The following is a 26355-nucleotide window of genomic DNA, read 5'->3' on the forward strand; positions in this document are numbered from 1 at the left end:
TGTTCTTCAGGTTGCGTTATGTACTTGATTAATTCATCACAGGTCTGAGCCTTTCAAAGATTAACCCAATCAACAGAATTACTTCGTCCTTTGGCTTCCTCCTGTCTTGCTAGACCTTTGGCTTCCTTCTATCCTGCTGGACCTTCAGCTTCCTTCTGTCCTACTGGACCTACAGCTAGCTACTTTCTCACGCGATCTTCGGCTTCTTTTGTACCTTCCGTATGCTAGACCTTTGGCTTCTCGACCTTTCGACTTCTTGATCTTTCGTTCGCTCAAACTTCGGCTTCTCAATCTTCGGCTTCCTCTGTCTCTTCGGCTTCCTCTGTCTCTTCAGCTTCCTTTTTCTTCCGTTCCTTCGGCTTCCTTTTTCTTTCGTTCCTTTGGCTTACTAAGAACTGAAGCGTTTTAACTCATTTCTATACGAGTTTCACCAATGAGCAATGGACACATCTATTGGAGGGAGGCCAACTTGTATATTAAAAATATATATCGGAGAGTATTTTATCCATAGACTTGATTATTCACTGAAAACCACATAAGAGTTGTTATACCCACATGGATGTCCCACATGCCACGTCATCACCTTTAATCCAATTGCAACTTCATGAAAGATAGGAGTTATTCCTAAGACTCCTCGATATGCAATAACTACAAATCAGAAGTGGGTTTTAAACAAAGACCCGACCAATCACCAAGCAATGCTTTAACACAGAACCTGCCAACGAATGTTGGTCCCACCTGAATGCACAAGATCAGATCCCAAATAAAATTAAACTCATGTCCATAAACTTATCGGGTCCACTTAGTCTCAGGTCTTATCGGATTAATTCTCCACTGTGTTGAGGGCCCCGAAGTCGGGTCAACAACAAGGGGGATACCCACCTGGTCCAGAACCTGGTTGGCGGCTCCTTGCCCGTTTGGAGTAGCGGGTCCGACTGGGGATAACGGGACCAGCTTCCCGATGCATGGGATGTGTATGTGTGTGTATGTAGAATTTTGGTTAGGTTACTTCTAAGAAACTTTCTAAAACTACTGTAAATCTATCTGGCAAACTTGAATCTAAATTACTATAATCAAATGAAAACAACACACAGAATTTACATTAACCCGGGATGTTTCTTTTGTTATGCGATCTAGAAAGATTTCTAACAGCAGCTGGTAATAAAGATCATTCAACTGATATCAGAATATAAATCAATAAAGATAAACCATTCTGCATAAGAAGTTAGGCAGAGCGGTTGTGAACAGCACATCGCATAATCAAATCATTCGCATATTAAGCATGAATAGATAAATCCACCATACAGAAGTGCCAAATGATAACTTATATATTCATACATTAACATGCAAACAATATCAGCTGTATATCGCTTTAAGAATACAAGCAGAAATTAATCAAGACATAAAAGTACCATTAATGACTAATTCTTACTCATAGACTTCAAACAATAACGATCTACCACTACTTGCTTCTAACGTCTACCAAGAGTACAGAAGTGCAACATCAATAGCAGACATAAAAATGCAAACATAAATAAATCACGATCCTTCCATTCATCAAAACCTCCTCTGAGGGTGCAGAAGTGCATGTTCCGAGGACAAGTTTTTGACAAATTTCTGGACCCTTCTCCAATGCAATGAGAAGGGTTCAAATACTACTATCTAATCCTATTAATAGTATTATTACAAAATTTAGGATACGGCTCTCAAATGACCGCCCTTTTTCTAATTCAGTAAAACAAAAAGAAAAACAACTTTCTAAATTGAAATTACTTCTTAATTTGGTCCCTGAAATTGCAGTTATCAAGCATGGGCTTGAGAAGAGTCGGTTGGCCGACTTCCGTGCTTAGTTGGGCTGCGAAAACAGCGTCCATAAGAGCTGGCGCTACTTTCTCAGCCGCGTTCATGATGCACCTTACCGTCATGCATTGGCTGTGAGGCTTAACTAAGTAAGTCCAGTAACTTTCCCAGTTTAACCTAGCCAATGCCTGAATTGTCTTCCCGTTTGCCTGTGCTTTCTGCTTCCATTCTGCTCCCAGCTGTAACGCACTTGGTAAGTATCCCGGGGTTGACTCTGAAATCAAATTAGCTATGTGCAAATTTTCATTTACACAATCGATAAGTATGGTCGCCTGTGTTGCCGCTGACTCTGCGGCCTGCTCCGCTTGTGTTATTTGCTCATCCCATTTGTTGAAGAGCAAGTCTTTGTGATTTTCATTAATCTTAGGCGCCCCTGCTTTCTTCCCTTCCTCGTCATTTTGCCAAGCCAGATATTCTGTTACCTTTTTGTTGGCCTGGTCATAGTCATTCCGTAGTTCCACTACCTGGCTGGTGATCTTGTTGCTTAGCTCACAAAAATGCCTCCACTGTGATATTCTACGTACCATGTCTTCCTGTTGTTGTGACAGTTGGTCGTTCAAGCTGATGGACTCTGAAATAAATTCTGTCAGCTTGGGTTCATCCTTGTGCATTTCTTGCACCGTCTGCAGTTGCCTTTCCTTTTCTTCAATATTTCTTTGGTGGCTCAGCTGCATCTGGCGAAAGTCTTCTTGTAGTTTTTCAAGCTGCTTGGAAGCTTCAGCGTTTATATTGGCTTGTTGCAACTGTTGTTGCAACAGTTGTACTTGACTCTCACGTTCTTTTAGAAGTTGCTGAACTTCAGAAGCCTTGTCGATGGTCGCAGAAGCATATGCTCCTGCAATCTGAGACAACTTAGTGAGGTTTTCGGTTGGATTGCTATTCGGATCTTTCCACAAGACATCTAGGTGTTCAGCATCTTGAGCTAGTGCATCCGCAAGCTTTCTTTTCTTTCTTTGTCTCCTTACAACTGCCTTGTGTTGTGGGCTGTAGAATACGTCCAGTGGAGGGATCTCTTCTACGCTAAGTAGAAGTTCTGAGGATGGAGCGATAGGAAGATGCTCCATCTCTGTGGTGCTACTGACTATGGCTGAGAGGACCTCTTGCGCCACCTGCGTATTGTCCACAGGTGTTTTCGGGACCTGACCTTCAAGATTAATCAGTTCATTGAAGGTCTCCCATTCTTTTCTAATTCTACTGTAACAAGAGGTGCTTCGGTGACGGGGGGAGGAACTTCTCTTGATGACGAGGCGGCAACTTGCTGCTGAGCCATCGAACTTGACTTAGTTGTGTCCTTGATTGTTTCTTTGTTTCTTTCTTCTTTGCGGACAGACTCTTCAAGATCTGGAGATATTTCTTGCACGACGCTGGAATCATATTTGGAGGCACTGGAGTGTTCACTGAGGCTGACGCTTGGAGTCGGTTCTCTGGCAGCTATCCGCAGTCCTTCCAATGGAATGTTAGCCAGCCTTCTTTCTCTATACAATGTGAATCTCCGGAAGTCGTCCGGGGACAGCCTTGATCGTGCTTCCTGCAAAACTTCTTCGAGCGAGTTCTTTCCCTGAAAAAGATCGTCAAACAGATCTTTCCATCCAGAGAACACACTTATCCTGATGCTAGTTGTAAATTCCTGGGCAACTTTATTTGGGTCGAATGGCCTTGGTGGGAGTTTAAATAGTTGGAGACACGTCACATTATCCACCTCACCAAAAGCGTGCCCTACATCGAATAAAGAGAAGACCCCACACGTGACTGGGAATTGAGGCCAAATGGCCTTCTTTTTGTTCTTTAGGTCCTTAGTTAAACCACCTTCAGAACAAGTCTGATAAGCGATTTCTTGGGCCAACAATTTATTTGGGATATATAAGGGTAGGACATGTGGGGGTACTGTGCTTCCAAAAACTCGGATATAGGTAAACCATTCTTCCCCAAACCATCTTGCGATGGAGGTGATATCAATCTGTGCCTCGGGAGAGCATATTGGGGGATCTTTATTGTATATTATCCTATGTATGGGTAATATAAGTCCATGGGAAATCTGGTAAAAATGGGGGGCGAACTGGGAATCCCAAAATTTTTTATGATAGACATGAATAGGCAATGGGTCCTGGGTAGTCCATTGCCAACCCATGGTAGGGAATTTGGATACAAGACAGACATAATCCATTATATAGGCAGACAAATAAAAAGGCGGATAGACTCTTTGGGAGTGGGATCTTTTAGAACGGTAGTGGAGTACCGCTGTGTACAGAGTGTCAGAAAGGATTTTGGCCCAATCCACTATCTCAGAGTTAGTTGCAGCATCGATCAGGGGTAGCCATTCGGTTGAAAATTTATTGATATCTGGCTTACCGAATATTCTACAGAGCATAGCTGCAGCAAAACAATATGGAGAAGTAAGAGAACCAGTGCTATACATACCGTTCTTATCTTTCTTCAATGGTTCATCTCTTTTTGACCACTCCTTAGTGGTATCCGATAAGTCGGGATTTTCTGCTACGAACTTCGTAACGAATTCTGCATTGTAGGTCGCTTGCGGCTCAGGTAAATGATACATGAGCCTTAGGTCTTGAGCTGCAAACGCTGCTACGATCCCATGTCCCTGGGCTTTGAACTGTCTCTGGTGCAACTCTGCATCATCTAGTATCCATTTGATCATGTCTGTGTATGGCAGGATCTTCGGCCTTGCTGCAATTCTGTGGAGGAAAGAACATGCTAGGTCTTCCAGGGATGCTTCTGAAGAACGTAATGCATCCGGGACAGCGGGAGTTACTTTGATTATTCTCGGATTTTCTTCCTCCAATATCCTATACATGCCTTCCCAGGTTGAGATGCCCGCATCCTTATTGCATGCAGTATCTGTGTAGAGGGGCGCCATCTCTTTGGTCTTTTCCCTTGCCTCTGAGCTCTGAGCTTTGTTCTTCTTCCCCATCTCGCTTAGCGTTTCTGTTCGGTTTTGCCTTCGAGCTTTGCTCCTGCAAGTTAAGAGCGAAATGGAAAGATCGATCAGAAAGGTGATGGGAAGGCGTTAAATGCAAGAGATAGATTAGATACGCCACCTTACGTGAAGCAAAATCCGCATTAAGGCACGCGTCTTCATGCCACTTAATAACTGACAACTAATTCATTACTAACATTGAATGCGCATAATTTCCAAGTCAGGTAATGGTAAGTGGATTTTCTTTGGGTGGCGTGCCCGAAAGAGTCGTACCGAGGTGCTTTTATGACTTGCCAGCGCATCCTCGCATATCGCGCGATCGCAAATGGCAATGATCGCAACATCGCAGATCGTCATATCGCAGATCGCAACAATTCAATGCTTGCCAACGTACTTCGCCTAGTTTCTGCGATGTGCGATCGCGTGGTCGCACGATCGCAGGTCGGCGGGTTTACAAGTTTTTCATTATGGAAGCTAGTGTATTGCGATGCGATGTTGTTCGTCAACGCCGAGGCGATGCGCATATTGGCGTTTTTTAGAGAGGGAACGAAGGTGTTTTTTATCTTTTTCGTGATGCAATCTTAGAGGTTTGCTTTTATGAACATAGGTTTAGGCTTAAATCGTCCAAGGACCTTTTTCTACGTTTTATGCTTGTAATTTCAAAAGAAGTCTTTGTTTTTTCGAAAATTAACTAAGGGTCCCCTATTCAATCTATCATCATGACTGATACTAGGCTGAATTAGGGGGGGTTGTTGCTGGCCACAACAATTGGCGATTCACTTGGGAGAACCAGTTATCTCTGCTCTTTTTCTATTGATGTTTTCGGACTTTTCTTTTTAAAAATTTTCTCAGGGAATTCGAACTTTATTATAAAAAGATAACAACAAACAATACTTCAAGGCATCAATGATGTTTTGTTTTATCCCCATCTTATTTCAATTACTTGCATTCCCAGGTTGTTTTCCGAGTTTAGATCAGTTACTACTTGGTCTTGTTAAGACATAGAAATAAAGAGTTCTCTTATGTATCAACCCCTTTTTAAGAATGCCCTTTTGTCGCAGGTAGAGCCACTGCTGCCAGCAGGCGTCCATAGCCTCGACAGGGTTACCTATTATCCGGGAATGATCCTTTATCCAGCTTTGGGTTTTTTAACAACTTTTTCAAAAGAAATATACCTTTGCTGATGCTTTTTCCTTCTTTTTTTTTTTTTTTTTATTCTTATTCTCTAAAGAACAATGTCTTGGTTTGGTGGCCAAATTATGACACAGTCATTCACTCGATTTATACTTTTTCTGAACAAGCTGGCTCGTGATGAGACCCCTTGTCTTTTGATCGCAACAATCTTGAGTCGTTGCCCTGTTTTGGTAGACAGTTTTGGCAAAGTCAGCAAGTTATAACATCTGTGATTATGATAAGTCGGCTCGTGATGAGACCTCTTATTCTTTGAGATATAGCATCTTTCTGGGTCATTTCTCTGAACGTTGCATTTTCCTTTAGCAGGGAGGAAGTCAAATTCTCTTTCCTTAAGAAAGTTCTGGATGACAATGATAGGGTTGCTTTTGATAATGGCTGCTTTTACATAGAATCTTTATTCTAATATTGATACCTTTCATTGTGCTGATCTAAAACGAATTCCTCACTGAGATAACTTTCTTTAAAAAATTTCTGGGTTTGAACTTTAACATCATCTCTGGGTTAAAGATCTATTGATAATAAAGGCCAGATTCCCACAGGATTAGCTGTTCATAAGAGCCGAAATTCCAAAATCTTTAACAGAGACAAGGTTTCTTCAGTAACCGTCAAATACTGTTTAGCCAGAACAAACTTTATTTTGGATAGGCAATTGTTATCTAGGGTCATATAGAGAATACAACTGACTTTGCCTATCTTTATTGGAAGCAAACTAATATCCTATCTAAATTACCACTACTTCTACTCTAATTATGTACAGGAAATAGCTAAGAAAAATGGTATTTCCAATGGAACCAACGATTCATTATTATTCCTAGCCGCATAGATCGCCCGAGCATAAAAAAAATGAATTGAATTCCCCTTGGGTAGAACTTGTTGGTTAGGGGGTAAGGAACCGTGAATCTAGTTGGAATCCTGTCTGATTTTATCTTCTTATGATAGGTTTCTTCCAACTGAATACCTATTGGATCACAAAAATTTGGATGCGTTTCTTTTGTAAATGGGTGATCTTTCAATAGTAAGGATAACAAGCCGAACCGTGAAATAGGTTCTTCAATTTCAATGGCTTGTAACCCGTTGATTGTTAATTCTGAATTTTTAGCGATCTCGCTTGAAATGAAAGTTTTTTTACATAAATCGCCAAAATCTAATCTATCAAAATTTTGGAGTTTTAAAAAGAAGTCTGATTTTGTACAAAAGGAATGTAAGCGAAAAAGAAAAGATTGGGTAGCTGTATATACAGTGGCGTCGCACGTCTGGGAGTTACTTGTAACTTTCTGCTTTTCACAAGAACTGGCCGGGTTCTGCGAATTAGGAATTAAATCATGATTGCGATCAGGGATGGAGACCTCCTCTGGATATGAATCATAGATAGGAGCATCGTCGTGGATAGTAAAATCATTCAAATGGGATTTTGCTTTGAGATGAGGGTTAGATGGGATAGCTTCTGATTTAAGATGTTTCTTATGATCTGACCCTAATTGAGTTACTTGTGACAATTCGACATTATCACAGTTATCACAACAATTATCTCGAAAGACTTTACCATTTTCCCTATGTTCCTCTTTTTCATTATGTGTTTTTAGACAAGGGAGATGAGGCAACTCTTGTTTGGTATAAATCGTAGGTTGTGATATATTGGTCTCTTTATTTCGGAAACCCAACGATGTCTTGTTTGAATAATCTTCTGATGGAATAGACTCGATATTATGAGGGAGAAGATCGTTACTACTAAAAACATCAGGGTAAAGAGAAAAGTTTGGATCTGGAAAAATGCATTTAAAAACATTAAATAAATCTCGTTCATCAAATCCACAATAAGTATCAGGCCTTAGATCATACCTTTTTTCTTCGATACTTTTTGAAAGAGAAGCGGTGGATGGATCTAACCTTGGCATCAGTATTTGATTTGAAAAAATATTGTTTGACTTTATTTTAAAGTCGTCTTCTGGTGTCAGGGTGCTTTCCTCTTCAATACTTTCGCCTTCTTCCTTTAATGTCAGAGCATGCAAAACTCCTAGGCTAAATTCTGTTTGTTTAGGTACAGGAGGTAGGGAAACCTCATCATAATCCGAAGATTCTTCATCTGTGAGCTCATCCTCAAGATCATATTGTAGGCATTTAAGATGAAATCGTATATTGAAATCCCTCACGGGTTCGTCTTGTTTTCGCAGATAGTCGATTTCATCATACACCTGGTCGTATTCATAGCAATCAAATTCCAAGATGAAAGCTTTAACGAGTTGGTCCCAGCTGTGGAATGATGCAGCTGGGAGGTTTCTGCACCATCTCCTAGCTTCTGCTGTGAATGTGAGAGTAAAAATCTTGCATAAAACACCTTCGTCAATTTTCTGAATATCAGCACTAGAGACTCTATGAATGAACTGTAAGGCGTGATGAAATGCAGAAGAATTATTCTCACCATTAAATTTTACCTGAGATAATAGTCTTACCACATCCGGTGGAGTGTTGGAAGATGTAGGAACATGGATGCAACTCCAAATGGGAATTCTGTGAGTAGACATCCTCTTTTAGTTTTTAAAAATATTCCAACAGACAATAGGCTCAGGCCCTCCTTCTAGCGCCAGAAATGTTGAGGGCCCCGAAGTCGGGTCAACAACAAGGGGGATACCCACCCGGTTCGGAACCTGGTTGGCGGCTCCTTGCCCGTTTGGAGTAGCGGGTCCGACTGGGGATAACGGGACCAGCTTCCCGATGCATGGGATGTGTATGTGTGTGTATGTAGAATTTTGGTTAGGTTACTTCTAAGAAACGTTCTAAAACTACTGTAAATCTATCTGGCAAACTTGAATCTAAATTACTATAATCAAATGAAAACAACACACAGAATTTACATTAACCCGGGATGTTTCTTTTGTTATGCGATCTAGAAAGATTTCTAACAGCAGCTGGTAATAAAGATCATTCAACTGATATCAGAATATAAATCAATAAAGATAAACCATTCTGCGTAAGAAGTTAGGTAGAGCGGTTGTGAACAGCACATCGCATAATCAAATCATTCGCATATTAAGCATTAATAGATAAATCCACCGTACAGAAGTGCCAAATGATAACTTAGATATTCATACATTAACATGCAAACAATATCAGTTGTATATCGCTTTAAGAATACAAGCAGAAATTAATCAAGAGATAAAAGTACCATTAATGACTAATTCTTACTCATAGACTTCAAACAATAACGATCTACCTCTACTTGCTTCTAACGTCTACCAAGAGTACAGAAGTGCAACATCAGTAGCAGACATAAAAATGCAAACATAAATAAATCACGATCCTTCCATTCATCAAAACCTCCTCTGAGGGTGCAGAAGTGCATGTTCCGAGGACAAGTTTTTGACAAATTTCTGGACCCTTCTCCAATGCAATGAGAAGGGTTCAAATACTACTATCCAATCCTAATAATAGTATTATTACAAAATTTAGGATACGGCTCTCAAATGACCGCCCTTTTTCTAATTCAGTAAAACAAAAAGAAAAACAACTTTCTAAATTGAAATTACTTCTTAATTTGGTCCCTGAAATTGCAGTTATCAAGCATGGGCTTGAGAAGAGTCGGTTGGCCGACTTCCGTGCTTAGTTGGGCTGCGAAAACAACGTCCATAAGAGCTGGCGCTACTTTCTCGGCCGCGTTCATGATGCACCTTACCGTCATGCATTGGCTGTGAGGCTTAACTAAGTAAGTCCAATAACTTTCCCAGTTTAACCTAGCCAATGCCTGAATTGTCTTCCCGTTTGCCTGTGCTTTCTGCTTCCATTCTGCTCCCAGCTGTAACGCACTTGGTAAGTATCCCGGGGTGGACTCTGAAATCAAATTAGCTCTGTGCAAATTTTCATTTACACAATCGATAAGTATGGTCGCCTGTGTTGCCGCTGACTCTGCGGCCTGCTCCGCCTGTGTTATTTGCTCGTCCCATTTGTTGAAGAGCAAGTCTTTGTGATTTTCATTAATCTTAGGCGCCCCTGCTTTCTTCCCTTCCTCGTCATTTTGCCAAGCCAGATATTCTGTTACCTTTTTGTTGGCCTGGTCATAGTCATTCCGTAGTTCCACTACCTGGCTGGTGATCTTGTCGCTTAGCTCACAAAAATGCCTCCACTGTGATATTCTACGTACCATGTCTTCCTGTTGCTGTGACAGTTGGTCGTTCAAGCTGATGGACTCTGAAATAAATTCTGTCAGCTTGGGTTCATCCTTGTGCATTTCTTGCACCGTCTGCAGTTGCCTTTCCTTTTCTTCAATATTTCTTTGGTGGCTCAGCTGCATCTGGCGAAAGTCTTCTTGTAGTTTTTCAAGCTGCTTGGAAGCTTCAGCGTTTATATTGGCTTGTTGCAACTGTTGTTGCAGCAGTTGTACTTGACTCTCACGTTCTTTTAGAAGTTGTTGAACTTCAGAAGCCTTGTCGATGGTCGCAGAAGCATATGCTCCTGCAATCTGAGACAACTTGGTGAGGTTTTCGGTTGGATTGCTATTCGGATCTTTCCACAAGACATCTAGGTGTTCAGCATCTTGAGCTAGTGCATCCGCAAGCTTTCTTTTCTTTCTTTGTCTCCTTACAACTGCCTTGTGCTGTGGGCTGTAGAATACGTCCAGTGGAGGGATCTCTTCTACGCTAAGTAGAAGTTCTGAGGATGGAGTGATAGGAAGATGCTCCATCTCTGTGGTGCTACTGACTATGGTTGAGAGGACCTCTTGCGCCACCTGCATATTGTCCACAGGTGTTTTTGGGACCTGACCTTCAAGATTAATCAGTTCATTGAAGGTCTCCCATTCTTTATCTAATTCTACTGTAACAAGAGGTGCTTCGGTGACGGGGGGAGGAACTTCTCTTGATGACGAGGCGGCAACTTGCTGCTGAGCCATCGAACTTGACTGAGCTGTGTCCTTGATTGTTTCTTCGTTTCTTTCTTCTTTGCGGATAGACTCTTCAAGATCTGGAGATATTTCTTGCACGGCGCTGGAATCAGATTTGGAGGCACTGGAGTGTTCACTGAGGCTGACGCTTGGAGTCGGTTCTCTGGCAGCTATCCGCAGTCCTTCCAGTGGAATGTTAGCCAACCTTCTTTCTCTATACAATGTGAATCTCCGGAAGTCGTCCGGGGACAGCCTCGATCGTGCTTCCTGCAAAACTTCTTCGAGCGAGTTCTTTCCCTGAAAAAGATCGTCAAACAGATCTTTCCGTCCAGAGAACACACTTATCCTGACGCTAGTTGTAAATTCCTGGGCAACTTTATTTGGGTCGAATGGCCTTGGTGGGAGTTTAAATAGTTGGAGACACGTCACATTCTCCACCTCACCAAAAGCCTGCCCTACATCGAATAAAGAGAAGACCCCACACGTGACTGGGAATTGAGGCCAAATGGCCTTCTTTTTGTTCTTTAGGTCCTTAGTTAAACCACCTTCAGAACAAGTCCGATAAGCGATTTCTCGGGCCAACAATTTATCTAGGATATATAAGGGTAGGACATGCGGGGGTATTGTGCTTCCAAAAACTCGGATATAGGTAAACCATTCTTCCCCAAACCATCTTGCGATGGAGGTGATATCAATATGTGCCTCGGGAGAGCATCTTGGGGGATCTTTATTGTATATTATCCTATGTATGGGTAATATAAGTCCATGGCAAATCTGGTAAAAATGGGGGGCGAACTGGGAATCCCACAGAATTTTATGATAGACATGAATAGGCAATGGGTTCTGGGTAGTCCATTGCCAACCCATGGTAGGGAATTTGGATACAAGACAGACAAAATCCATTATATAGGCAGACAAATAAAAAGGCAGATAGACTCTTTGGGAGTGGGATCTTTTAGAACGGTAGTGGAGGACCGCTGTGTACAGAGTGTCAGAAAGGATTTTGGCCCAATCCACTATCTCAGAGTTAGTTGCAACATCGATCAAGGGTAGCCATTCGGTTGAAAATTTATTGATATCTGACTTACCGAATATTCTACAGAGCATAGCTGCAGCAAAACAATATGGAGAAGTAAGAGAACCAGTGCTATACATACCGTTCTTATATTTCTTCAATGGTTCATCTCTTTTTGACCACTCCTTAGTGGTATCCGATAAGTCGGGATTTTCTGCTACGAACTTCGTAACGAATTCTGCATTGTAGGTCGCTTGCGGCTCAGGTAAATGATACATGAGCCTTAGGTCTTGAGCTGCAAGCGCTGCTACGATCCCATGTCCCTGGGCTTTGAACTGTCTCTGGTGCAACTCCGCATCATCTAGTATCCATTTGATCATGTCTGTGTATGGCAGGATCTTCGGCCTTGCTGCAATTCTGTGGAGGAAAGAACATGCTAGGTCTTCCAGGGATGCTTCTGAAGAACATAATGCATCCGGGACAACAGGAGTTACTTTGATTATTCTCGGATTTTCTTCCTCCAATATCCTATACATGCCTTCCCAGGTTGAGATGCCCACATCCTTATTGCATGCAGTATCTGTGTAGAGGGGCGCCATCTCTTTGGTCTTTTCCCTTGCCTCTGAGCTCTGAGCTTTGTTCTTCTTCCCCATCTCGCTTAGCGTTTCTGTTCGGTTTTGCCTTCGAGCTTTGCTCCTGCAAGTTAAGAGCGAAATGGAAAGATCGATCAGAAAGGTGATGGGAAGGCGTTAAATGCAAGAGATAGATTAGATACACCACCTTACGTGAAGCAAAATCCGCATTAAGGCACGCGTCTTCATGCCACTTAATAACTGACAACTAATTCATTACTAACATTGAATGCGCATAATTTCCAAGTCAGGTAATGGTAAGTGGATTTTCTTTGGGTGGCGTGCCCGAAAGAGTCGTACCGAGGTGCTTTTATGACTTGCCAGCGCATCCTCGCATATCGCGCGATCGCAAACGGCAGTGATCGCAACATCGCAGATCGTCATATCGCAGATCGCAACAATTCAATGCTTGCCAACGTACTTCGCCTAGTTTCTGCGATGTGCGATCGCGCGGTCGCAGGTCGGCGGGTTTACAAGTTTTTCATTATGGAAGCTAGTGTATTGCGATGCGATGTTGTTCATCAACGCCGAGGCGATGCACATATTGGCGTTTTTTAGAGAGGGAACGAAGGTGTTTTTTATCTTTTTCGTGATGCACTCTTAGAGGTTTGCTTTTATGAACATAGGTTTAGGCTTAAATCGTCCAATGACCTTTTTCTACGTTTTATGCTTGTAATTTCAAAAGAAGTCTTTGTTTTTTCGAAAATAACTAAGGGTCCCCTATTCAATCTATCATCATGACTGATACTAGGCTGAATTAGGGGGGGTTGTTGCTGGCCACAACACACCGTTGATCTCATCATTAATCCGACGGTTGTTGATCCACCCGATCAACAAACCCAATCGTCGATCCTCCACCATTTTATCAAGGCGCGCTAGATCCAATCGTTCACAATGATATCGGCCCGGGAACTTGCGTGACTCTTAACCACCTTTACGGAGCCGATAAGGATTATAAATCCTTGTTGGGAATCATAATTGTCGTTAGACCAAAACCTGCAAGTGTTAGTCAATGATTGCATCGCCAGAGATAAGGATACACGAGAGGCGGTTAGTCCATGTCACGAAACACATAGGGAGCGTTGGTTTATCCAATGCCCAACAATCTTCCCCCCAACGCGAGCCGGGTGTGTATCGAACTCGTGACATGTGCTCTGATACCACTTATTAGGAATCATGATTGTTGTTAGACCAAAACTTGCAAGTGTTAGTCAACGATCGGATCACCAAAGATAAGGATCCACGAGAGGCAGTTAGTCCATGTCACGAAACACACGGGGAGCGTTGGTTTATCCAATGCCCAACAATATCTTATAGTTTAACTTGTTGTTGTTAAATGATAGTTAGCTTGATGATTAGGGTCATAACATTTATACCTTGATGTTTTATGTATCACTCTGAGTTGGATTGGCCTATGCAGATGGTTATGTTACAACATTCATGTATGAGTCGACTTATTGTGTTTCATTATGTTGTACTAATCTAGACTGATCGTACATATGTGATTGCTATGCATAAATGATAATTGTGTATGAGTTATGATGTAAACATGTTAGCTAGTGACTATTTTGGGTATCATGATCTTATTTATGTTTGAGTTAATATCTCGTGAAGTTATATCATGCTAACTAGATTGATTGTGCAGACAAGATTGCCTCCCTTGAGATACATTAAGGTATGAACTTGTTTATGTCATCTACCTTGTGCTTGATTGTTTGATTATGACATATATTTGGTGTTTGAGTGTTTGGTGTCTAGTTGATTTATTTAACATGGTATGTTTGCAAGTTGGTTGAATGTTTGATGAATTTCATAATATGAGTATGTGTTCCAATGATCTTGTTTTAAGATGATTGTACTAACACATATGTGTTGAGACAGTTGATATGCACTTGAATGTAGATGACAGTTGTAGCATTATGTCTAATGATTATGAGTTGACTATGGGTTATGACAAAATTGATAGATATGATTGTCTTGATATTTGGAACATGTGGTTGACATGTGTGAGCAGTTGTAGGGAACATGCTTGGTATTAGAATTACAAAGTAATAGTTGATGTGTTTATATAACTAACAGTTGGGTGTTGTGACAATGCATAGTAAGACTCTATTGCAAAAAAGTAAAAAGGTAAAGGGAAGGAATTGGGCAAGAATTCCTTTGGCTATGTTTGCAAAACCTAATTCCAAATGAATGAGTACTTTGCACACAGGAAGTCTTCTTAACCTTGATTTGTCTTAAATTATGTGGATATGTGCTAGATTCATGAACATGTATTTGACAGGTATATTAGCTAGTCTCTAGTTATAGGTGGATCTGTTAAGGGAATTGGAGTCCCTTAAGAGATGGTGTGGATGTGTTTATTTGCAAGCAAAGTGCTTGGCACAACAAGGTAACATAACGGTGTATTGTTATATTTATTTATGCACTAGCAATTATGTTTTTATGGCAGTATGATGCAGGAGATTGCATGGCAAAGAGACTGCCATGAAATCTTGAAGAAGGCTCGGGTTGAGCTTTCCTTGGAAGCACTGGGAACCATGGGGATTGAGTCATGGTGTTTGTTGTTAGTCTTGTGCTTTTGGTCTTTCATGATTTGTTGTGCTTGATTGGTGGCTTTGTTTATGTCTAGTGTATGGCCATACCACTTTGTTTGTGGAGTTGTGTTGTTATTGGTTTTCATGGTTTTCTTCTTGTTTGTTTCTTGTGCTTTCATTTTAAGTTTTGAGTCTTGGGAATTGGTTGAGAAAGAGGAAAGTTAATGGAGCTCGGGGAGAGTTGTGTGGTATCGAAAGGTAATGTAAGATTTAGATGAAACTCGGTCCATGAGTAAGCGCAACAGAAGGTAAGACTATGCTAGTCGGTAGGACTCGTTGGGTCCATTGTGGTAAATGGACGGTGATAGTACATACAAGAGAAGGGTAATCAAAAAAGGTAAAGTAAATGGACTTGAGGTGTTGGATGGTTTGACCAAGTTGGGAACAGTGGTTTTCAATGTTGTGCACAAATAAGGAGGTTCTCTTAACTTAGACCTTATGTTATCTGGTAATTATGTTATGATCACAATTATGCTGATGTTTATATATGTATACATGTATGTATGTATGTCATTGTCTGACAGGATGATGGTTGTCTTATGCTAAGGATTATATATGTATGTATCTATCTATCTATGTCATTGTGTGATAGGGTTGTCAGGGATTGTTCATGTGGAGGAATGGTTTCTTATGCAGGTGAATGGCATGAAGAGATTCTTGGTTCACGAGGAATCAAGTGGGAAGAGTAGCCTCACACATATACGAGGTCAAGATCATGTGGTTATGAGTTGATATTATGTGATTATGTTATGTCTATGTTATGGACAGGTTATACCAAGGGATGCATCAGCAGAATGAAAGTCGTGTGGTCCATGGCATGCTAGGATAAGCACGGATGGTGGAGAGACACTATAAGCAAAGTTGCTTGGTAGAGACAGTGTGGTTTGGATGTGTCGTACTATTGTTGTGCATATGTTGTATATGTTGTACATGTTGCATCTGTGATGTTGTGCGCATGCAGTGTTGTGTATGTATAATGTGTGTCCATGTTGTTTATGCTATGTTATGTACATGATGGCACATATAGTGTTGTGTGAATGTTGCATATGCAGTGTTGGGTATAGACGGTGCTATGTACATGATGGATATGCGGTGTTGTGTGCATATGGTGTTGTGCGCATGCTAGATATGCAATGTTGTGTATGGTGCTATGTACATGTTGTATATGCAGTGTTATGTACATATGGCTTTGTGTGCATGTTGTACATATGGTATTGTGTGCATGATTGTACATGTCATGTTGTGAGCATGTGGTGTCGCATACATGTGGTACAAGCGGCATTGTGTGTAGGTGGTGTCATGTACAATGCTGTGCATGTGGTGTTGTGTACATGTGGTGTCGCATACATGTCGTGCATGTGATACTGTGTACATGTGGTATTGTGTACACGTTGTACAGGTGGTACGATGTACATGTGGCATTGTGTACACATTGTGCAGGTGGTGTCGTGTACATGTGATGTTGAGCACACATTGTGCAGGTGGTGCTTTGTACATGTGGTACTGTGTACGTGTTATACATATGGTACTGGTGTACATGTGGTATTGTGTGCGTGTCGTACATGTTGTGTTGTGTACATGCGGTACTATGTATGTGCATTGTGTAGTCGTGGTATCGTGACATGTATTCCTTGTGTTTTACTTTGCGTAGTAAATGTATTTTGTTGTGTTGTATGTCAGGTGTAGGTACATGTATTGTGTGGCATTGTACATCAGGTATAGATGTATGAGTTGTGTTGTATATTAGGTGTATGTGTATGCATTTGTGGTGTCACACATTGTGTGCATATGCATGTATTGTGATGTACATTGTGTACGTATACGTGTGGTGTTGTGTCGTACACTGAACGTAGGAGTCTGTATTGTGTTGTGTTGTGCACTAGGTATAAGTGTATGTGTTGTATGTCAGGTGTAGATGCATGTATTGCATGGTGTGGCATGTTGTGTGTGGTTGTATTGGTGGGATGTACACTATGTGTGTGTGTGCACATGGTTGAGGAGAAGGCACTGAGTGTTGTGGGGTGTGGCAATTGATCCAGTGTGTGTACAGAAAGAACAAAGGTAGAAGTAAGGATCGATGAAGGATAAGTATCGATATTGTATTTCAATTTTATTATGCCTGTGATTTATGATTATGGCTTATGATGATTACATGTGATCTATGATTATGGTTTATGATGGTTACATGTGATTTGTGATGTTGATCTATGATAGTTGTGTTCTGAGCTAACCTGATATAATATGTTTATACATGATGATGTGATCAAAGATGTTAGTTTGACTTGTTGTAACAAGAAGTAAACATGATTGAAAGTGTACCTTATTGACGAGCTACCAATGAGGTATGATTTGAAGTTATTTCAATTTATTTTGAATCTAATGGAAATTATGTGCTTGGTACACGAATGCATGAACATGCCCGGCTGGGTCGAAATCGACTATGGGAATTAGCAGCGTCAGCAAAAGGAATTGGAAAATGCAACAGTATGCTAGTAAAAAACTTAAGGAGTAGGGCCATTGTGGGAAATTGGTACCCAATAGGGTCCATTGATTTCCATGATAGTGTTATGACCAGTGTGATGGTTTGAGGCAGGTATATGCCTTGGTTTTGTATCTTTTGATGCGAGGAAGCATTGCCAAGGGATGGACTGCCCGAGATGGGGGTGCCATTGAAACTTGGAAGGTGAGTGACTGCACAAAAGGGGATGATCAGATTGCTCAAGGGACTATATAGTAGAGAAGGGAAGGTCACAAATGGATTGCTTTGGTCATTAGCATTGCCAGATGGAATCATATGCACATTGGGAGTGTGCCCTGGAATAATGAGTTGGTAACTGTTCACTAAGAGGACAAGTGGTGCGGGATTATAGCGTTGGACATTGGATGTAAATTTGACTTTGCAGTGGATTCTGGACTTCCTAGGAAGGAGGTGAATCCTGGTATTACTTTGAGGGTGGAGGTGTGAGCCTCTGGATTCCCTTGTTGCGGATGTAGGCATCATATCCTTTTATTTGTTGGTTGAGAAAATGTGCATATGTGTGTATTATTGTAAATATTGTATCGAGTTGGTTTATAAAGCTCCATAGACAATATGATTATTTGTTGGTTGAAGCAAATGTGTATGTGTATATGTGGTTAGTGTAAATACCGTAATGAGTTGTGTTATAAAGCTCCAATAAATGGGATTTTTGTCATGTTTCAGTAGTGGTCATTGTAAATACTACAACGAGCTGTGTTAGAAAGCTCCATGGGCAATATGCTTTGTTTTCAATAGTCTTGTTAGTTATAGGTGTCAATGAACACTGAGGACGGTGTTCCCCCAGGGGGGGTTTCTGTAACAACCCTGGTGAAAATTCCATGTAAAAATATATAAATACCAAGGATGATGGGACACATATTCCAAGCTGAATGGTGGGGGAAACATCTTAATGGGTGTTGATTCGGTTTATTATGACTAAATGAAATTGGCAAAGGCATTGGCTAAGGCTTTGGAAAGGAAAAAATGCATTAATTGGCATTTTATTTATGAAAACAAAGGAAATTAGGAGAAAAGGAAGGCGAAGGGTCACATGTTTTATGTGAGGAGGAAAATGATGGAAAATAATGGAGAATGAAGAAAATAGAGGCCTTATTGATAAAAAAGGCTTCCGAGGATCAGTGGGTGAGCTTTTGACAAGTTTTGGTGGAGCTCTCTTATATTCTCTCTCTCTCTCTCTCTCTCTATCTCATACTCTTGGATACTTAGAGTTTTCTTGGAGCACTCTTGGTGGGTGTGGCATACTTAGATTTTTGGAGCAAGAAGGCAAAGGAAGAGCAAAGTGCAAGAAGGCATCTGGATCAACAACTACATTAGATTTGCTTGCAGGTACTGAGTTGCATGTATGTTTCCTTCACTATTTTTGGCATGCATGGCATATGCATGTGGATTCTTAGTCATGATCTGTCATTGGCTTGGAGGATTGCCTGGATTGAGAGTGGATTGCCTAGCCTTGCCATTTCCTGGATAGCCATGTAGTTTGTGGGTTTATTTCCTTGTTGTGTTTTTGGTTGGTTATCATGTTTCCTTAGCTTGGGTTGAGTTAGTAGTTCCTGGTAGCCCTGGTTGGACAAATTCTTTGGAAGCCCTGTAACAACTTAGGTTGAGTTACTAGTCCTGGAAGCCTTGGTTGGAAAAGCGCTCTAGAAGCCCTTGGTGGGTTGAGTTACTAGTCCTGGAAGACTTGGTTGGACAAACGCTCTGAAAGTCTGATGATAGTTGTGGGTTGAGTTACTAGTCCTGGAAGCCTTGGTTGGAACAAACGCTCTGGAAGCCCTGGAAGGCTTAGATGGAGACCAATTTGATGATGGATTTGTGATGTTCAACCGTGAGGTGGAATCACTGGTTGATGGGTTGAGGTGGATGGCCTTTGGAAGCCTTGGATGAGTTTTGATTGATGTGTTCTATGAGATCCCACATTCATGCTTGCAATATGGCACGAGGATGAATGGCTAAAGAGAGATTTGGCTCATCCATTCTATGATTGGGTGGAACATGGAAGTCCCATCCAAGGTTTGGATTTTGCATCATTAATTAAAGGTTATTTCTCCTTGTATTTTTATGAGCATTATACTAGATTATATGATGTTTATATGGAAGTGAGTTCATTGGTATTTTTGTCCCTATTATGCTGGTTATGTATATGTTTTATGACAACAACTATGTATGCCTCTCATCATGTTTCTCCTTATATATGAATGAACAATGTATCTATGGTTCAATGGATGAAATGGTAGTTAATGTGTTGAGGCATCAATGCTTCATGGTGAATCTCAGATAAGTATGAGACACTTATGCTCATAACTGTTCTTTACACCTGTAGATTACATATTCGTGACATGTTTGATGAAATGCCTGTCATGGCTAGTAGGGGTCCAATCGAGGTCTTAAACAATTATTTTCTTTAGTAATGTCATTTCCATGTTATTTTACTGTTACGAAGATATGGTTGATTTATGGGTAGTGACCTAGGCTCTGGGCTTGAAAAAGTGGCTCAAATCTCGGGGATGCTGGCATACCACTGACTAAATGAGTCTCTGGATGCTGGCAGGCAAGCCTGTGAGAACAACTGAGGATTAAGTTGTCCAAAAGTTCAGTGGGACCCAAGGGCAAGCTGTTTGAAGTGTTGGATTAGTTCCTGAGGGTCCTGAAGCTGATGTTGAATGTTTGTATGGTGTGTTTCCATCGGTTCCACTTCCTTAATGTGACTTAGGAGTCCAAATCATATCATAGTGGCCTCTCGTCATATGTTTACCTTGGCTGGCCGATTGCTTGGGTAGATGTGGGAGGAGGGTGTTACATTGTGCTTTAAAATTTTTGTAGCACTCATATTATTAATACATAGTAGCACTTATAACATCATCCAAAACCCCCACGACAGGTGCTTATTGCCAATGATTGGCGACAGGTGTTCAAGGTTGAATTGGAGCATAAGGTATGTAACTGAGCATTCAATTCGTTGACACATTTGAATTAACCTTGAAATAATGCCCATACTAGGCGATCCTTGGTCGTCGTACTCACCATTCGATTTGCCTCGCATAAACATTATGGCTCCTCATCATTGTTTGCAACAGTTCCTTGCTCCGTCAGATGAGGGTGACATCACAATGAGCCATCGTCTTCCCTCAATGTTATTTCATTCGCTAGTACCTCATAAAGAGAGACATTCAACAAGGAGAATGATGACCTATGTTATGTAATTGCAGGGGAATCCTGCCTCGAGTGCTCATTTTTTCATCGCAATCGGTTATGGGGCCACTTCTGAGCTTGTTATGGTTTTCTTAGCATTGGAATGTATGCATCATTGTCGATTTTGCTGTCAGCCACGCCAGGTGTCCCTTGATCACAGGTTGGTTCTGGCACCTCCACAGTCCTCCCAATTTCACGATTTTGTTGCAGCCTTCTTAGCGACTTCATTGTTTTATTACAATCTGGAGGTTCTAATTATCTGCACTCCTTCTAAGGTATGGCCAAATTCTAGCTTTCATTCTAAGTACTTGACCCAATTCATAGTGAAGGTTTGGGTTTACGCAGTTTTAAAGTGTCAGGAAGTCTCATGGTGGTTGAATTGGCTTATGACTTTTGTCATTCCTCATCCTATAAGGCTAGCCATATTCCATCAAAAGCTCACTAAACGACAAAATTAGCCTCTGTCACATTCTATCCACTGCTCAAAAGCCATCGTGGATCACACTCCATGGTGAATGGCTCAATTATTTTTCATCTAGCATCTGCATGGGGCCAGGTTGGCAACTAACTAAAAGGGAAGCTCAACATTCAATGATACGAAGACTTTAAGATTCACATGAACTTGTTTCCTAGGAGTTTGGGGTCTCACTTCTATCGACCATGGTCAGTGCTTAGTCGCATTTTTTGGAGTAATGGCTCATGGCGCCTCACAACTTCTCAATGGGTTTGGTTCATAGCTCGTGATATCACTAGGCAAGGTGCTCTCATAACAACCCTTGATTGGTTGACGACTCGCGTCTTCTTCATGGACCGCGTTGCATGCCACTTCACTGATCGATGGGAAGCGACTCCACGTGAGTCCGGGGTCAGTGCTCTCTCTTTAGAGGTGGGTACACTGTCAATCTTAGGTCATTATGTGATTGTAAATGATGTATTTGTTTAACAATGGATTATGCTCTCCATTTTTGGTCTAGTGAAGCTGAATTTGAGAAACATAGCCCACAATTTTGTCATAGTGGGTAGAATAACTTGGACACTAAGCAATCTTATGTTTTGATGGATATGCTTGTCGGGAAAAACATATGTAATCTGAAGTAATTAAATTTGTGTTATTGGGTTGGTTTCCTATTAGGGGGGGCCATAACACACAAACATACTCTATGTATCGTTTTGCATCAGTGATATAAAGTCGAGCCTTCAAAAAAGAAAAAAGAAAAAACTTCATCCAAAAAAAAATTTGAATGTCTTATACCTTTAATCATGATTCAAGCACATTCAACCAAGGTTCTATTTTCCTATTAGCTACTCCATTCCCTTGAGTATGATGAATTGAATATTGTTTCTAAATCCCATATTTTTTAAAGTGTTTGATGAAATCTTCTAATGTGTTCTCTCCTCCTTAATCTAATCTAAAAATATTGATGTGTTTCCCTATCTACTACTCAACCATATTTTTAAATTCTTTAGAATACTCAAACAAATCACTCTTTTTCCTAGTAAAATAAATGTTGAAAAGTGTGCAACAAGAAATGCTTGTTGAGATTGAAACAAGATGATGGAGCTTAGTGAAAAGAGTCGCCTTCACTAAGTGGGCCCGCAGGCTATTTTTGGCGCAAGTCTATTTTTAGACATATGGATCATGTCTATGGATTGCAGGTTGCTGTTTATGGATGATTGGTCAAGTTGGGAAAAATAGATGGACTTCTATTTTTGATGAAAGTGTGAGTGATCACAGTGTGAGTGATCAAAGTCTATTTTTAGACTGGCTGTCAAAAATAGAAAAGTCAAATATTATTGTCTCATAATAGTATTTGGACTATAAACTTGATCTTATTCTCTTGGAGCACTTCAGGATGAGCTACGGATGTGGTACACGCAGATCCCAGAGGGAAATACGTGGTTACCTATGGGATGACTAATATTTGCATGCAGGACTTCAGTTAGAACTCAAGTGAGTTGAGTTTAGTGGACTGGAGGTGCAGTTGATGGAGTTGTGTTCAGTTTAGCTTTGTTAAACTGGTTGTATCTAGTCTAACTGATCAATAGACTAGAGATGAGTTGGGTGAATTAGTTATTAATTAATTCACAAGTTATTAACTCATAATACAACTATAGAATACATCAGTTAACTCAATTGCATGTCAGTGCATGTTCAGTTCAACAGGGACAGGTGGTAGAGAATCAGATTGCTATCAGTTGTGACTATAGTTGTGCACCAGATCTTGCACAATCAAGGGATTGAGTATGCCAATGAGTTTGCTCACGTATTTGCCCAGTATTGTAGCCTTTGCTCACGTCCAACAAAGTGTGAGTGATTATTTTGAGGTGAAATACGAGTTTGGGAAGCCAATTCTCATCAGTTCTTGAGCAGGTATTGAGAAGTGGAGGCAGGCAAGCAGTGGAATAGATTTGGAGATCAAATCTGAGTTGTATTGTGTGTAACAGATGGAGCTAGTACTGGATTGCTTGTGATAAGCATTGTACTTTGTAATGTTACATGATTCAATCAATATAATATACAGATAGTGTGGGGTTTTGACCGAGATGCTTTCCCCGAGATACATACTGTGTTAATGAGTTCGATTGATGCTTCTATGTGTGCCTGTGAATGTTTATGCTTCTGTAAATTGATGATCAACGTAGAGGAGATTATGTATTATACATGTTCCACTTATAATTGTATGATTAGGATAATCTTTGTGAATATGTGTTAAATTATTCAAAATTTCTACAATAAACTTATGTAAATCTTGTTTTGTCATCCATGAAAATAAGTAAATAAGATGCTCACCCAAGCTACATGGGACCACACACATCTATATGCACTATTTCAAGAATTGAGGAATCATTTCACTACGTATGGAACATAGTTAAGTGTATAATCTAAAGTCAAAAACATAAAATTAAAACGTTGGTTTAAAAGATTTTGAAATGCGTGCTAGACTAGTGTAATTTTTGTTTGTTTGTTAATAATCCATGCTATAAATGGCATGATTTATAAATGATGATTGCTTGGTTTTGTGGCACTTTCTTATATAAACCTCAATCTATAACTATTCTTCAATGTGAACTAAAGCTTTGGGCAAGAATCCTTATTCAAAAGCTTATATTTGTGGTGTTTTAGGTTTTATATATATATATATATATATATATATATATTTAATATTAATATTTAATTTTACTAAATCTTGTTAGTCCCTGCCTGGGACTCTTAGCAATCGATCATGCGTTGACTGCCTATTAATTTCTTGTTTAACCAAAAAATATTGCTATACATCACAATTTTAACCAAAGTTTTCATATTAAAAAATAATATAAAATTTATTATGTAATTGCTGATTGGCCAGCAAAATTGAGGGTCTTATTGCGGGCTTCGCAGGTTTCAAGACGGGTAAAAGTAAGATATCCTAAGTTTTTGGTACCTCTTCTGCGTGTCCTTGCGGCAAACTTTTCTAATATCCAAAGTTTTCAGGTGGAAAAGATATTCAACTTTTCTGATATCCAAAGTTTTCTCATGCATAAAATTTTTATATCCAAACTAAATATAACTTTATTAACATGTACTATACCATATTTTCATCGGTCGAAGGGGCGAGCCGCAGGAGAGAGCATCGCCTTGGCGACCACCTAGTGATCTCTGCTCAGACATCCAACCAGCCTCATACACTTTGAAATGGGTGATATGTCTGTGCGAAACCTTAGCTGATTATACGTGTCTTCAGGGAGTCTACACTTCTCTGTATATCGCACCTGTGCTTCACTTAGCATTCTGTCAGCTTATAGTAGGTTTCTATGGCTACATGCATGAGGCTCCACCTGTCAGCTCCTGGTGCATTAGCTTGCATGTAAGGCGCTTCGAACCATTTGTCATCTCCCCATGTACTCGCTATATTAGCTTACTGATACTTCTTTGGTTTTGGTTCTTTTCTCCTCTGCGCGAGGAGTCCTGAGTGCTCCCTCCGTGTCTTGGCTCACATTTGTTTCAGGGAAGGCTTTCTTCCTTTCGTTTTCTAGTATTCTACCTAAATTTTTTAGCTTTTCGGCTCTTTGTAGACAAGTTTTCGGTCTCTCTGCATCCTTCTGATATCCTGGTCATAGGGAGGTGCTTCCGATTATCAATATATTCTAGTTTCAGTTATGTAAAAGGAAGTTTCTATCATCAACTCTTTGGGAGCTGCTATGATGGTTTCGGGCTAGTGGCGGTTTTCAAGCTATTCGGTGCTCTGCTCTCCTCGGCTACGCATTTGGTAAATTTACCCAAAAATAATTATGAATTTAAGTTCTTAATTACTCAGCAATTATTTCCTTCCCACATTGTACAGAGTTTAGATTGGTATTTATCCAAAAATAAATTATTTGTTTTACATAGGTTAAAATAATGTAATCACCGGGTTTACATTGTTATTCACTTTATAATTTTTGAGTTCAATCTTTAATTATTTTTACCTATAACATTGTTGTCTTTATTTTAGATAGCAACCATTTTTCTATGTATAGTAAATAAGTTAATTTTACTCTTGTATAGGTGGAAGAAGCCATCAAAATTTTGTAACTTATTTTCAAGTTATTTTTATAACCCTCTTCACATTTGTTCCTGCTAAATTTTCTTTGTGTTATTTATCCAGTTCTTGTTTACTAATTATTAATTTCGTATATGCTTATTTCAGGTACCGATTTCTCTTTTGAACATAGCTTTTTCCTTTAACTTTTCCAAATTTGGCATGGCTTGATTTCAACTTATTCAACTCTTCCGCCACATCTAAGGTACCCAAATTTTGGTTTCTCATTCTACATGGGTGTGATTTCTCTTGTTCCAAGAGGAATCTCCCGACTGTTAACCTCCGAAATGTTTGTTAATTGTTTTCTTTCACGTCTTTTGGGACATGTAGTTCCTCCGAAACATAATTATTTATAAAATGATATGAGCCTCTCATGTATTGAGTATTGTTTTCGATTATCAAGAAAACATTTAAGTTATATAATTATTTTTCTAATTACATGTTTCTTGAGGTCGGTTAGAGCTCTTCCAAATCTTGTCTCCATGTAATGATATTTTTAGATTATAAATGAAACTTTGTATAATTTTGGAAAACAATACCATTGTGTTTTCTTGTGAAAGCAATAGTAAATATTGATACTTTTGTATTTTCGATCATTGTGTATCTAGGCTAGTTTATTATATTCGCAAAGTGAAGATTAAGAGTTATTACGTTAATCAAAATTTATTATATACATATTTTATTATTGTTTTGTATACATATTTACTCTTCAAAGTCGAACAAGGTTTTCCAATCCTGTATTACTAGGTGCGGTGTGTGTTGAAATAACACATATAGATAGACTTGTATACATAACCAATACCTATCTAGTTTCAACAAATACCTTCATGTTTAGTTTCTCAATTAACACATTAAATGTCTACTATGTATGCGATTGTTTTCTTTAGCATAATTTCTAGTTTTCTTCCTTTAATAGTCTTCTACACAATATTTATGAATAAAAATATAACCATAAGTTTTCT

Source organism: Pinus tabuliformis, chromosome X (genome assembly GCF_031772625.1).
Source record: "Pinus tabuliformis cultivar Carrire ecotype Pingquan chromosome X, CPIR1, whole genome shotgun sequence".
NCBI lineage: Eukaryota > Viridiplantae > Streptophyta > Pinopsida > Pinales > Pinaceae > Pinus > Pinus tabuliformis.